Source organism: Triticum aestivum, chromosome 3B (genome assembly GCF_018294505.1).
Source record: "Triticum aestivum cultivar Chinese Spring chromosome 3B, IWGSC CS RefSeq v2.1, whole genome shotgun sequence".
Lineage (NCBI taxonomy): Eukaryota > Viridiplantae > Streptophyta > Magnoliopsida > Poales > Poaceae > Triticum > Triticum aestivum.
Window position 1 is genome coordinate 217,354,778 of NC_057801.1, and position 12,066 is coordinate 217,366,843.

Here is a 12,066-nt window from a genome sequence, read left to right on the forward strand (position 1 = left end):
CACCAAACTAGTCTCTCTCTTCTTGATTAACTTGCCACATCAGACTTTATGCCTATGTGGCAAGCTTAAGCACCTGTAGGAGCAAGTAAGTACAATACCATCTTAGGCTGTGCACCGTGACCAAGGAGGAGGAGAAAACAGGAAACATTAACGTTTATTTGCTAATTAATAGTATTGCATGCAATGAACTAACCACTGCATGTCATGTTTGATAGTCTCAAGTCATTAAAAGCATGCACAGCCTTTATCTCTTATTGGTTGATATGTCAAGAAACAAGAAACGAGGTAGAAGTTAATGCACCGCGCCTAAGTGTCTTGGGATTATTTGATTTTCGTAAGATGACTTATACACCTAGATGGAGGGTGCGCTTTACATGTCATTTTTGCATATGTGGAGGAAAGAGAGGCAAAGAAAAAGTGGAGAAGTGGGCTCTCATGCAAGAGCTAGCCTCTACTACTACTACATGGTGGAGCATTGGGAGAGGCACCGGTATGGAGGTGGTCAGGAATCAGGAGACTCACGCCGGTCGTAGCGCCGTAGTTAAAATGATAATGGCAAGTCAAATCACAGGGCCCCACCTGTCCAACAGTAACTCGCTGTCAAATCACACAACCCTATGTTTGCAGCAGCCTACTCCCTCGTCTTCTCGCGTCTCTGTCGAACCGACTAGGCGGAACTGCCCCGCCTACCGCGCAGGAAAAGCCCCGCCCTCGACTTTTAAATACAACTACTCCCTCCGTCGGATGCGTTTGGTTGAAGGTACCATATGAATGGATTGGGACCATTCAATTTTTTTGGGATTGAACCATTCAATTCATGTGTTTGGCTGAATATAAGAGATGAGCTAATTATTTAAGACGGGACCACCAGTCATGCTCACATAGTCATGCATGCAAAGGGTGGCCATTTGATTCGACCGATTTGGTTGGGTGGAATGGTTCAGCATCTTCAAGGCGTATTCTCTTTTTTTTGACTCGAACCATTCATGTGCTTTATAACCAAACATGTCTATTTTCTGAATGATCCCAACCCATTCATGACCACCCTTGCAACCAAACGCACGTCATCTTATGAAAACCAAATAATCCCACAATACTAAGGCGCGGTGCATTAACTTCTACCCCGTTTCTTGTTTCTTCACATATCAACCAATAAGAATCCAATGATATACTTTTTGTGACATAGTAACTCATATTTAGTTAGTCAAATGGATGACCTAGAACTACGTGCAGGCCCTATAAACTGAGACGCCTACAAATAAAAAACCGAGACGGAGAGGGTAGTTCAGCACGTATCTTTTAGATCAATATAGTCGGGATTCACCAAGGAGCAAAACCAAGTGGTAGGCTGCTCCTGTCGTGTTGGCGTAGCAACTCAAGCATGGTCAGTCCGCACACGAAATGGCGACACACTTAACAGGACCCCTTTGGCAGACATGTGGCTGATCCACCGTCTTGTTCCACGTGCGATGCACCAAATTACAGTTCGGAGCAGCGGTTGGAATTGGAGGCACCCCGGTCGTAGCGCCGCAGTAGTAGAAAATGAGCGATGAGGGGTCAAATCACAAAGCCCCACCTTTCCCGCATTAAGCTGGACGGACGAAGCAACCATCATTTCACTCTAGCGCGCAAGAGCATAAAGAAAAGAGAAAACAATGATGCGTGCGGCAGCTACCTAGGGCACCCTAGGGTAGGGGTCTCCACTACAGATCCTTTTTTTGAAAGCGCCTCCACTACAAATCGGCTTCTCCCTCATCCTCTTGAAGAAAACCGATGATGAGTGTGGCGGTAGGGTTTGTAGGAGTACTACGGCGTGCGGGGCCACGTCATAGTAAACGGGTTCGAGTGATCAAGTCGACGCCTTAAATATGTGTGGGCCACTTTGTTTTACAAGAACGAGGCAGCATTTTGGGTTCGGGGACCAGTGGAGATATAGCACGTACAAAAAATTGTGGACATAGGTTCGACCGAAAGGCAATGATGCGTGGGCCCTGCATTTTGATATACCCGGGGCCGCGTGAAATTTGCTACTCTACTCAACACTAGTAAGGTACACATGTATTGAACGCATGAGATTTTGAAACCAAATTATGAATAAATACACACTATAGCATGTAATGCTTTGAGTCATATATGCATGATGTAGATGTTCGTTTAGTTCTTATAGTTCATCTCATTCAAAATCAATTAGTTTTATAAAAATGTTAGGATTCATGGGGTTGTGCATTGTAAATCATAAAGTAAAAAACAAATAATGGAAATTCATTTAGAAAAAATAATCAATTATGATACAGAAGATTCTAGAACAAAGGAGAAGTGCTTGTGTTTTGAGGTTTGTGCATTATGCTTAAGTTCAACCATGGAGTCTTCTAAATTGTACATGTGGCAGATCTGGTGGAATGTTGATGATATCCAATAGCCAGTAGTGCTCGGATTTTCCCATCTCTGCATTGTCGGGTTAGCTTCATCCAGCGACCATCTTTCAAAGTTATTGGCACACTATATAGTTCTTTTGCCATAGTTGCATGTTTTGGAAAAAAGCTACTAGTGGGTTGTACTATCTATTTAGGAATAGAAGATGCATACGTGGAAGTTGTAGGGAAAGAGATGACATGGATCATCTCAATTCCTATGAGTAGGGATTGTAAAAGAGATGTCATTTGGTTCACATCATAGGAACTTTTCTATTGAATATAGAGATGACATGTATCTCAATTCCTATGAGGATGGATTAGTAAAGAGATGTAATTTGGTTCATATCATAGGAACTTTTCTATTGAATATATGCTAATGTTTATTTTCCTTTGAAATTAAGGGAGTATAGGAATCCCTTCATATGAACCAAGTGGCTCTAAAGCTATAGAAATGATATCATGTTTATTTCCTTTGAAATGTAGAGTATATGAATCTATTCCTATGAACCAATTGGCTCTAAAGGAAAAAAATCCTATAAAAATCATATCATATAGAGTTCCTATGATATTTCTCGACACTAAAGGATGGTTGAAATTGCTGCGGGTGATACGATGGTCTTTCTTTGTAGACTCCTCACCCATCTTTATAGTTACCTATCAAAGATGAATGAAATGATATATACAGGGTATTCTACATGTGCAATTTGGTACACGAAAACTCGGTAAAAGTTTGCGAGGTTCTAATTTTCAATAAAGCTATATGCACTGCATTTCGGAACGGAGGGAGCATACGGCAGTTGCTAACACTCACGTGGAAGATTTGTGTGTAGGAGGAGTGGCTGTTCTGTTAAATGACATGGCAAAACTGACACTGTCGGATGCCGATCTAACGGTTCTTACGGCGTTCGTCAGGAAAAGGCTTGTGGCGAACGTTTGTCGGATAATGATTTACGGACACATGCATTGCATTGATACGTGCCCCCTCTCTCTCTCACGCACACGCACCCTCATGAGTCACGACTCTCTCGAGTCCTCTCGCAGACTCGCACGTCGCACCCATCCTCTATCTGCAGGTAGACGTCACGCACACATGTGCTCTTCACACCCTACCCTCAGAAATTCTAAAAAACAAAAGACGGTGCACACATTTTATTTTAGCTCACACGTCACACACTTATACTATTACTCTTGCGGCGAATGTTCTTTGGGCATAGTATATGTTGTACTCTCACAAAGAGAAGCGGTGCACGCACGCACTAGTTCTCTCACACCCACTCACGGGTACACGTAGGAGCGCATATTTTTGAAGCCGGTACAACAAAATCACTCCACTATATATAAAAGCAGGAGCCTTAGCGCTCGCTTTACTATGGTTCCTCTCGTTCACTCTCTCATGCTGTCCAGATCTAAGCAAGACATAGCTGGCCACACACTCTCTCTCAGCTCACGGCTGGTCACAAATTCGGCCGGACAACCTCGACCGGGGCAGGGGGTGTAGGTGCATTGTTCATGCTATCGTCGGCGGTGAGGGAGGAGACCAAAGGCTGCCCGCGCGTCCCGATCGGCGGCCGTGCCGTTCTCTCCGAGAGAGCGCCGGCTCGGGAGGGCCTCTGACCCCTTCTTCCTCCCTGCGGTATTGTGGCCAAGATGCGGCCTCCCGATGCCGTCTTTGCCACATGCCGACGACCCTCAGGTATATATTCCTTCGAAACCTGCCTTGCTCTACTGCCCCATCTCTTCCCCCTTCATGTGGATCCTTTTCTACTTCCGTCCGCTGTTACAAAGCCACCTAGACTTCTATTATTATTAGAAGTAAAGCTAGTTCATACAGTGAACTCAAAGCGTTGGTTCAAACAGGGAAGTAAGTGGGAAAGCTATAGCATGAATATAGGACTTGGTTCTAAGAGGAAACGGGGGAAAGTAGTAATATGTGTCATTGTTTAAATAACCGTATTTCATATTTGCGCAAACTGGGATGTCTGTCTCCATATCGTTTCGGGATGTCTGTCTCCGTATAGTTTCTATCCGTGCAATCAAAAGCACACATCTCAGTTTTAGTACAACTGTGCAAAATGAGATGGCTATCCCTCGTTGCCATCGTCTAACCTCCCGTCTTCAAGGTATCCCTACATTGGTAGTAACTAAGGTAGAATGACCAACGCAATCTAAAAGAAGCTGATTCATACGTTTTACTTCCTGATTGCAGTGCAGGGACGAGCGAAAACAACTGCATCCTAGTCCGGAATGCACTTTCTACCAGTTCATCCATGGACCGAGGACTAGCTGGCACGGCTGCATGGCGGTTTTTTGGACAGGTGCACGGACAAGAGGCATTGTGGTCTGCTTATTTCTGCAAATAGCGGTGCTTAAATTTAGTGGAATGCACAAGCATTTCAGCTGGTCAGTACACTGCATGGTTCAGTTCAGCATTCCAGCTGAGACCACAATTATAATTGGTTATTCTGGAATGAGAGAACCTAACCCTGGATGGTGGCAACAAGAAAAAACCAGAGTGAACTCCAGGAAATTTAAGCCTGTCGGGAGGCCCTTTGCTCAGAGAAGCCTTGCTTGTTTTTTCCTGATTTGTAAACCTTCTCACAACTTTGTCTTTTGCTGTGAACTAGTATATGTTTGTTATGTTCTATGAATCATTGAGATGTACAAAATTGCTTAACTATTGTTTTCAAGATTTTTATGAAGACGAGTTTAATTGTGAGTGTTCCACATGAGCGCTGGACTAGCGTGTGAACGTTTGGAATTTATTACATTGTGGCCTCAATTAACTGCATGAACTACTATAACAAGATACATAGTAGTTGCTTATATGTCAGACATAAGATTGTTGATTGTCAGCTGGTTGATAGCCTAGTGTTGAAGCGAGCTGAGCCAATGTGCCGTGTTTTGCACAACTGCTTACAAGTGGGGTAGCACCAGCAGTGTTTACAAGTACTTATGTATATGTCAGTGCACGGTTCTCGAACAAGTGCTCTATTTCATCAAAACACACACTGCTCGTATGATAAACCGTGACAACTTATGTCTTACCATGCCATATTCATGAAAAAACTAGTGAGGACGCATCTGTTTCGACAACAATTATGATGGTTCTCACATGATTCACGGGCACACAAAAGTAGCAGCAGTTCCCATAGATGGATTCAAACAGAGCACTAGCCCCAGAGGGGTCGATAACATGCAAGGTTCGGATAATTAGACACAATCCAAAGTACTATTAAACACTAGCTGGGGCAACTATTTCATGCCTCGATCTAATTTGGGCTGGACACAAGATGAACCTTGCCATGAACATCATCGAGGACGTCCCGCAGCAGCTCAATCCTGTGAACCTTCACGAAGACAACCTTGTGGCCTTGCCACTGATAAACTTGTTTGTGGAGGCATGCCATGTCATCTTCCTGCGTAAGCTTGACAAGAACAGTATGCCTCACAAACGAAGGAGTAGCTTTGAACTTCTTGTGCTTCAGTACACCCTGGACAACACGCTTGACAACAGTGAGGCTGGAATACAACTCTTCATTGGTATAACCGCAAATGGCTTCCAGGATCCAACAGCCTAAGAAATCTGTTTTCCCAATGCGTATATTCAGGTCGTCCGCCTCATAGCGAGTGACATGCACAACCACACAATCCTTGTCTGCATCAGGGCTCTAATTGAAACAGAAACAAATTCTGAATTACTTTTCAGTATAAGAACCACAAGTTATTTAAACCACTATGTATAGCATGGCATCGAAGCTAATAAAATTTTGCATTATTAATCACCACATACATCCTTTTCTAGAAAAATCACCACATACTTAGATGAAAAACCACAATCGAGATCAGCAAAGAAGGAAATCACCTTGGGCAGCTCAGCAGGGGGGACACATCCTCGAAGGGGGAAAACTGCTCCTGCAGTGCCACGGGGGCGGTAACCTCAAACGGGGCGTTGACCATCTCAGTAGTGGCCGTGAGCGTATCTGGGGTCGGCTCGGTGGTTGCCTCCATCTTCTTGGAGCTCTCTGTCTCGTGGGGATCAGCCTCCTGCGTCTGCTCCAATATCGGCAGATCTTTGCCTAGTTCTCCTTGGTCCATCATGAAACTAACGAATACTAGGAGACCACTGAAAGGAAAACACAATTGCAATGACAATGAAACAAAAAAGAGAGTGAGGATCGGTTACTGCTTTGCAAAAGTTCTTTTTTTTCTCTGAACGAAAATATACCAACATCACCGATCCGCTTACCTTCCCTTCGGTGGGAGAGAAGAACAGTGGCAGATGCGAGTGTTGCCTTTCTTGAAGACGGTGAGGGAGAAGGGGATTCAGCGAGGAGTGAAATGATGGTTGCTTCGTCCGTCAAACTTAGACTGTGGGGAGGTGGGGTTTTGTGATACGACGGCTCGTTACTGCCGCGCTACGACCGGGGTGACTCTCCACCTGCATACTGCCTGCTAATTTGGTGGATGGCATTTGGGCCCTCGCGCTGCATGGCCTGCATGTCGGTGAACAAAAGTATAACGGCATTCAGTAGAGGGAGACGTTTCAATGACCTAGGAGGAGCCAAAAGCGGTAGAGTGTCTCCACTGTACTAGTAGTAATTGTTTTTCTGGGTAGCTGTAGAGTGTCTCCACTGTACTAGTAGTAATTGTTTCTCTGGGCCCAAGACAAAATAGCCAATCCACACTAGTAAATAGTAAAATCAATTCAAAAGGCGCTACCCACACCCAGCACACCGCCCCCCTCCCCCACAAAAAAAACCTGGGTGCTCTTCTTCCTCCTCGCTCCCACCCACCTCACATCAGCTCATTCCTACAGAAAACCCCAGCTCCCCTTCTTCCTCACTCCTACAGAAAAACCCCCAGCTCCCCTTCTTCTTCGCTCGCACTACAACTAGGCTCGTCATTCGTTACTCTGCTCAAATCCGTGAGCGCGACGCGACGCCCTCGAGGAAAATGGAGTCGCTGACCCCAGCGCCAAGAAGACGAGGCTCCCGCCAGCGGCGACGCCTGTTGTAGATCTCGCACCCGTCAGCGCGGGGAGAAGCGGCGACCCCGTCCCCACCGGACCCCAGGAACCCGTAGAATCTCGGGTGGACCGCATCAGCGATCTCCCGGACGCCGTCCTTGGGGAGATCATGTTGCTTCTCCCCACCAAGGATTGCTGCCGCACCCAAGTCCTCTCAATTCGGTGGCGCCCTCTATGGCGCGCCGTGCCCCTTAATCTCGACTGTCGTCAGCTATCTCTCTTCAATGATTTTGAAATCCCCAGAGCTATCATCTCCTCCCACCAGGGCTCCATTCAAAGCCTCTGCATCCCGTCATGCTACCTGAGCAAGCATACCATGCCCTGCACGGTGGACGCCTGGCTGAAATCCCCTGAATTCACAGAACTACAGCTGCTTGAGTTCTACTATTCCCCTGGAAATCACATACCACATACAAAACGCCATGAACTTGTGCCCTCAGCACCGATGTCCATCTCGCGGTTTTCCTCCTCTCTCCACACCGCCACCTTTGCACTGTGCTACCTTCCAGACAATCTGGTACTAAACCTTGGACTCTCATTTCTCAAGAAACTTTCACTTGTGCGGGTTCGTATATCGGAGGCCTCATTGCACAACATCATCCACTCCAGTTGCCCTGCGCTGGAGTGCTTGGTGCTTGTTTTCACAGTTAGAATCGGTTGTCTCCAAATAAAGTCGCCTAACCTTGTAAGAATTGGAATTTCTTTTGACGGAAGGCAGCTCATCATCCAAGATGCCCCTTCACTTCAAAGGTTGATCCTTGATTCTAGTTATTCACCGTTGCAAATAACCATCCTCTCTGCGCCTAAACTAGAGACCTTGGGTGTAATACATGATCTCTGTGCTCATTTCAATATGGTGTTTGGCTCCATAGTTCTTCAGGTACTTTATATTATCATCTACACTTGTAACCATATGCTGCATTTTAAATTTCTGCGCATAATTTATATATCATCTTGGAGTACACATTTTGTACTAATATTATGTTCTATGCTCAATGAAGACTTTCTCCATGGATGGCCTATCAATGGTGCTGGATTCTGTCAAGATCATATATATCCAAATGAATAGTTTTGATCTGAACATGATTATTGGCTTGCTGCAATGCTTTCCATGTCTGGAGAAGTTGTATATAAAGGTGATAATTTCACGCACATTGGAAGCCCGCATACAGTGTACTAGAATTAACCGTTCAGCTGTTGCTCTTTCGACACTCTTCTTTTAGACCTTAACTGTTTTCAGTTTTCATGTCTATTTAGGCAACATGACGGGGTAAGAAAGTTATAACCAATCGGTGGATTCGTAAGCATCGAGATTTTCTCACTTCTCATGAGATTCGATTGAAGACAATAACGCTAGAACGATATGTAGCCAACCGTGCAAACACAAGATTTGTCACATTCTTCCTGCTGAATGCGAGGTTACTATTGTCCATCAGGCTTAAGTTATCAGCAGCATGGTTTTGACGGATGGGTATGTCGAAGAGCAAAAAAGGAGTTTCAGGTGGGCAAAAGAGCTTCTGAACGTGCCGGGCTTCTATTTACAACATATTGTGGTCATAATCCAGTAAATTTTACGATCCAGGATGTTCATTCTATGGACCTGACCGATCCATTTGACTGTGACTGCCGAAACAGTGCTGGAGTTAGATGTTGTTGCCCTTTTCAATCTGTTTTTTTGTAAACCTGAATGAACAATCAACCCTCGTGCTTTTGTACAGTTTGTAAGCTGGAGTTAGATGTTCCTGCCCTTTTCAACTCAGCTGTGACTGTCATATTTTCTTTGAAACAAGGCAAATGGCTTGCCATTCGTTTAATTTAGAGTGAAATATTGTAACAAATCACAACCAAGGGAAATAACATCACTCACGCCGGCTGCTTGAGCTCACTGTGCATTACAGAAGCCAAGTGACTAGCCCCCACCACCCCCAACAGTCAACCCTCGTACTCCCCTTCGCCTGTGACTGGACCGGCGCATCTTCAACGGCTCCTGTTCGTTCCGTCCGAGGCCTCGCCGTCGTCCTCTGCCTTGCGGCCTTGGTTCGCTCGCCGTGCGCGGTGCGCCACCCTCTTGCGTTGTCAACGTCGTCAACAACCGAGAGGAACAAGGAGATGACTGTACGTGGAGAGGATGACAGTAGGGACCCACCAGCGTCATGGCTGTACGCAAGCAAGTGCCTCTATAGTACAAGCCCAAAAATATGGTTCCTCCTAATGGTTGGACATCTGGGGCTCACGCCATCGTCAACGTAGTCAATAAACGAGAGAATTACACTACGAGCGGCTGACACCAGGGACAAAGCAAGTCGCGCAGTTTTTTTGAGGAACAAGCAGTTTTTTTGAGACAATGAGGAACAAGCAGTTGTTATTTATACTATTATTAGCGACGGATCAGGGTAACAACGGGGCTGTGCGGGGGCTGTGGCCCGTCTAGCTAGTTTTTTTATGTTTACCACATCATGAGCCCAGTTGTGTTTTTTCTTGCTGAAAATGGCTAGCCCAGTTCTATTTTTTAAAGAAATACCCAAACAAGGCCTACTTGCTATATCGGCCCTACTGGGCTGCAAATGTTTCAAGACAAGGAGAGTTTCATTCGGTTTGCCCAGAAATGGCCTGTACATTTTTAAAATACATCAAACCGGGAATTAGTTTCATTTTTTTTCATTACAAGATCTTAAATTCCATTGATTTTTATGCGTGGACAATTATTTTGATTTTATATTTATATAAATTATTTTTCAAAATAGTTTGAATGTGAATCGATATTTCTAGATTAAAAACAGTTGACCGCGCCGATATATGCAAAATTTCGTATACTTTTTAACCGTGGCCACAATATGGGGTGTAGTGCTAACAAAAAGAAGATGGGCTCCAAAAAAAATCTTAAGAATTAGCAAATGGGCTGTACATTATTAGAAATAATGGCAGATGGGCTGTATGCTGTTTTCCACAGATTTGAGGCTGACTTGTGCGCCTACTACAGGTTGACGCATATGCTTTCATAAAAAAAGGTTGACACACACGCAACGCCCTGTCAACTTAGTCAACACACGAGAGCAGTGACTGTTGGATATCCATCCAACGGCTGTCGTGCTTCTTCAATCTCTGTTCTTCAAGCTCCAGCCGCTCAAACAAGCGCCGGCGGGACTGCCTGCTCCCTCCTCCCGCGGTCGGCTATGCTACCGCGCAGGCCTCACGGCCCGACCGTACTCCCATCGCTAGCCTAGCCATCCCTCTACTCACCCACACATGTTGTTATTCTCCGGCGACGGCAGATGAACCAGTAAACCCTCGTACTCCTCCGCGTGGGAAACAACTGCCGAGTATTCCCTGGCTCCGTGTCGTTCCCTTCCTAGGCCTCACCGTCATCCACCGCCCTGGTGATCTCGGCGCGACTTGGTCAACATGGTCAATGAACGACATCCATCGGAAGTGGACTGTACGTGGAGAGGCTGACAGTTGGGTCCACGGCCACACGCAAGGAAATGCCTCCTTATTACGCGCAAAATAATGATTCCTCCACCTGACAGCTAGGACCCACAGGAAGGGCCTCTGTATTTTGCGAAAAAACATTCCCCCCGCTGACAGGTCGGACCCACCAGCTATATCTTCGCATGCAAGGAAGTGCCTCCTTATTACGCCCAAAAAAATGAATACCCCCTGCTAGCTGGGACCCACCATATTGTTGGGCTGACTTGTGGGCCTACTAAGTTGACAGGGACGGAGGGCTTGGTCAACTTAGTCAATACTCCAGTGACCGTATGATGTCCATCCAACGGCCATACGGCTTCTTCAACCTCTGGTCTTCTTGCTCCAGCCGCCCAAAGCAGCGCCGGTCGTGCCGCCTGCTCCTGCCTCCCGTGGCCGGCTGTGCTACCGCCTGCTCCTGCCTCCCGTGGCCCGGCTCCGCGTCGTCCCCTTCCTAGGCCTCGCCATCGTCCACCGCCGTGGTGCTCTCGGCGCGGCGTGGTCAATGTGGTCAACGACCGACTTCCATCGGAAGAGTACTGTACGTGGAGAGGCTGACAGCTGGGTCCACGGCAGCCACAAGGAAGTGCCTCCTTATTACGTGGAAAATAATTATTCCTCCACCTGACAGCGGGGACCCACCAGACGGGCCACCAGTATTTTGCGAAATAAATCGTTTCCCCCTGACTGCTGGGACCCACCGGACGGGCCACCGTATTTTGCGAAATAAACATTCCCCCGCTGTCAGCTCGGACCCACTGGAAGTGCCTCCTTATTACGCACAAAAAATGAATACTCCCCCGGCTAGCTGGGACCCACCTTGGTGGGAGGCTGTCTTGTGGGCCTACTAAGTTGACGGGGCCGAAGGGCTTTGTGAACTTAGTCAATATGAACAAATCTAGCTCCAGTGACCGTACGATGTCCATCAAACGGCTGTAGTGCTTCTTCATCCTCTGGTCTACTTGCTCTAGCCGCCCAAAGCAGCGCCGGTCGTGCCGCATGCTCCTGCCTCCCGTGGCCGTCTGTGCTGCCGCAGAGGCCTCACCGCCCCTACTATTCCCACCGCTGGCCAGGCCCTGCGGCGACGGCAGCCTCACACCGCAGCCGAACCAATGAACCCTCGTACTCCTCTCCGCGCGGGCTTCCACTGCCATGTCTTCC